At 40.2% G+C, this 3,903-nt stretch overlaps 1 pseudogene; it reads right to left on the bottom strand.

The window, feature by feature from the left end:
• Window positions 1-438: 438 nt before the first annotated feature.
• Window positions 439-786, bottom strand: LOC143608112 (putative mitochondrial protein AtMg00820 pseudogene; annotated as a pseudogene).
• Window positions 787-3,903: the final 3,117 nt, after the last annotated feature.

Here is a 3,903-nt window from a genome sequence, read left to right on the forward strand (position 1 = left end):
GAGTGAGAAAAGGAGAGGAGTCTTTAAACCCAAACTTCTCGACGATGTCTCGATCATACTTTTCTTGATGATTTAAAATTCCATCCTCCTTTTATTCAACTTGAATAACCAAGAAGAAAGTCATCTCTCCTAACGAGCTCATCTCAAACCGGCTTTGCATGACCTCGGCGACCTCTCTACACAATTTATCAGATGTAGATCCAAAAATAATGTCATCAACATACACTTGGACCAAGATCTGATCACCTTTCACCTTCTTGATAAAGAGCGTTTGATCGATAACTCCTCTACTGTAGCCATTCTTTAGCAAATGTTCAGCTAAGTAGCATACCAAGCATGGGGTGTCTGGTGAAGGCCGTTGCGAGCTTTATCAAGACGGTAAACGTAGTTTAGGCGATCAAGGACCTCAAACACTGGTGGTTGCTTCACGTAGATCTCCTACTTCACTTTTTCATACAAGAAAGCGGTTTTCTCGTCCATTTGATACACTTTGAAATTCATGTATGAGGCATAGGCCAAGAAGAGACGGATTGCCTCGAGCCTAGCCATAGGTGCATAAGTTTCATCATAATCAAGACCTTTACGTTGATAGAAACCCTGCACAACCAGTCTTGCTTTGTTTCTTGTAATAACCCCCTTATCATCTTTCTTGTTTCTGAAAACCCATTTTGTCCCAACTGGTTTCTTGTTGGCTGGCATCTTGACAAGCCTCCAAACATGAAGCTTCTTGAATTGCAACAGCTTATCTTGCATAGCTTTAACCCACGAGTTTTCCTTCAGGGCCATCTTTTAGTCTTTCGGTTCCACCTGTGAAATAAAAAATGCAAAAAGACATCTGTTAATGGTACCAGATTTACTTCTTGTTTGGATGCCAGCAGGTGGATATCCTATAATGTTCTCTATGGGATGACGTCGATGAATCGGTAACTGAGGAATGTATTCAACAATCATGACAGGTTCTGCTTAAAGATTGACAGTCGGAGTCTCAATGGGATGAAAAATGCGAGGAGCGTTTTCAAGAACATTAGTGGTTGATTGAATTGAGTCAGGTTGATCAACTCGATTCTCTTGTGCAATTTGTTTTTCCCAGAGATGTTAACCATAAGGAACCACAATTGCATCCATGGCAGTTTATGCAGTATTGCTAGAGTCACCAGTAGCATGATCTTCGGTGGCATGGGCAGATTGAACAATTTTTTCTTGAGAGGGAGGTGTGGCAACAGATTCTACCACGCTTGGAGCTGCTTGATTGTTTGCCACATGATATACTTGGTGTTGTTCCACATTGTTTGCAGTCTGAAATGAAACATCTGAATTGGTGTCAGATACATCTTCAACTTCTACCGTCTCAGTTGAATCGGTAGTTTGAACAGCAGGATTGCTAGCAACTTGATTATTTTCTTGAGATGGAGATGGAGGTGGAATTGTAGGTGGTTCAGGTATGTTGAATGGTCCAATAGAAAGATCCACTTCAAACACACTGTTGATTAAGGATTGCATCAACAAAGTTCTACCCCGTTCTTGTAAAGAAGATGGAACTTGAGTATTTGTAGGTGGTGGAATAGACATGTTGCGAAACTATTTGAACAAGTAATTATAATCTAACAGGCAATCTGGTCCCGTGCGAGCATCAGTAACATTCAGCTCTTGCCAGTCAACATTAAAGGATTCCAGTATCAGCTTGGTCTTCTTATTGTAGACTCGATAAGCGGTTTTATTAGAGGCGTAACCAACAAAATAACACTCATCAGCCTTTTCAGAAAACTTAGGATCAGAGTGAGCACCCGTATGGAATAAGGTGTAAGGAAATCCAAAAGTCTTGAAGTAATTGACTTGCGGCTTTGTCTTGTACTAGACCTCGTATGGAGTCTTCTTCAGATGCTTGTTAATGAGTACACGATTTGAATGAAGCATGTCGCGTTGATGGCTTCACCCCTAAAAAAATAGTGGAAGTTTTGAGTCTGATAACATTGTTCTCGCAGCTTCGATCAATGTTCGGTTTCGGCGTTCAGCAACTCCATTTGGTTAAGGAGTATAGGGTGCGCTGAAATGACGTTCTATTCCATTTGAACTGCAGAAGTTTTCTACCATTCTATTGCAAAATTCAGTTCCGTTGTTGCTCCTTATACAGTTGACCTTTTTATCCATCTATATCTCCACTAAAGTAATGAACTTGATCAGAAATTGGGCGGTTTCATCCTTGTGCCCTAAAAGGAATGTCCAGCTGAAACGGGAAAAGTTATCAGTAATCATAAGGCAATGGGCTTTTCGTCCAATTGCCAATGGATGGATAGGACCAAACAAATCCATATGTAATAACTGAAGAATGTAATCATGGAGTTAATCGTTTTAGGCCTGTGAGGGAGCTTGTGTTGCTTGCATTTAGAACACGAAATACATTTCTCAATGCAAGAGAAATATTTAACAGGAAATCCCCTCACATGGTCACCTTTCACCAATTTGTTTAAGTTTTTGAAATTCACATGGCCAAGACGTTTATGCCATAGAGATGAGTCGTTCCCTGAGGCCTTAGATAATAAACAAGAAGCGATCTTACGTGAATAAGAGCTATTCATGTATATTATATAAGCATCATTATGCCTTGGAGTACGCATCAAAATCCATTCTTCTGGGACTTTGAAACCTGGTTTAAGAATCAAGCATTCATTCTCAGTGAATAATGTGGAGTACTGTCAGTCGCTGATTTGTGAGACACTGAGCAAATTATGATTCAGTTGCTCCACCAGATTGACGTCATCGAACGTCAGAAATCTATTTGACACTCTCCCTTGTTTTGTAATGTTTCCTCCCATAACTCCGGCAAAAGAAACGTATCCACCATCAAACGGTTTAATGTCGAACAACAAGGATTCGTCTCATGTCATGTGTCGGGTGCAGCCACTGTCTAAGTACCAAATGCTATTGACATGCTGTCTTGGTTGACCCTACACACATTAACAACTTATGTCAGGTCCCCGATTGTTGGTAGATCGTTAACAAATCAAGTCATAACTCACACAAATAAATGTGTTGACAAGGGAGATAATGACGGGTTGCTATTTTTAGAAAGAAAACCATTTGTTAAAGGCGGAATCAATAACAAAAAGTGTAATGGCTGAATGATTAATCAAAGGTAACAAACACAAAAGATTCACTCAAAAGATTTCCATTTATATAATATAAATTATACAAACGATAATCTATCTAGGGTTTCTTGATGGGAAAGTTATATCCGTATGATTCTAGGAACAGCCGTCACTCACAAATATTCTTTCACAATTAATGAGTCTCGTCCTCATCCGCTGTTAGGAGGCGTGCCCTAAATATTCCTTTTATAGGCCTGACACCTCCTTTGCTACTGTCATTCCTTCTAGAAACCCTAAATATAATGTACATATTCAAATTACATATTCAAAGCTATGCTAAGTGTAAAATAAGTCTTCCGGGTAGGCTTTGTCTTCTCCGAGTAGACTTTGTACTCTGCCTTCTTTGGTAGACTTGATAACCTTGAAGTGTGTTCGGGAACAATTACCGGGTAGACTTTTAACTATCACCGAGTAGACTTCAGTCTTCTTGATCTTATCAGACTTTGCCCGGAAAGATCTTATAAGCAACCTTGTTCTTCCATGGTCCCTTAACTCGGGAGCATACTCGGGAGCAAAAGTGTGATCGGGAGTACTTACTAGCACTAAGCATGCTCGGGAGTACTTTCCTAGCACAAAGTGTGCCCGGAAAGCAAAATACTTGTGATTTTTCATTTTTTTCACTAGCACACAGTGTGCTCGGAAGCACTTCACTAGCACAAAGTGTGCTTGGGACTGAAAGATAGTTTTCTTCAGAAGACCAAAGATATGCAAGGGTTACTCGACACTGGAACTTGATGTGCCGGAGATAAGATGTGCC

Source organism: Bidens hawaiensis, unplaced genomic scaffold (assembly GCF_021521415.1).
Source record: "Bidens hawaiensis isolate Kalapana, Puna unplaced genomic scaffold, B.hawaiensis_p1.1 tig00098607_1, whole genome shotgun sequence".
NCBI lineage: Eukaryota > Viridiplantae > Streptophyta > Magnoliopsida > Asterales > Asteraceae > Bidens > Bidens hawaiensis.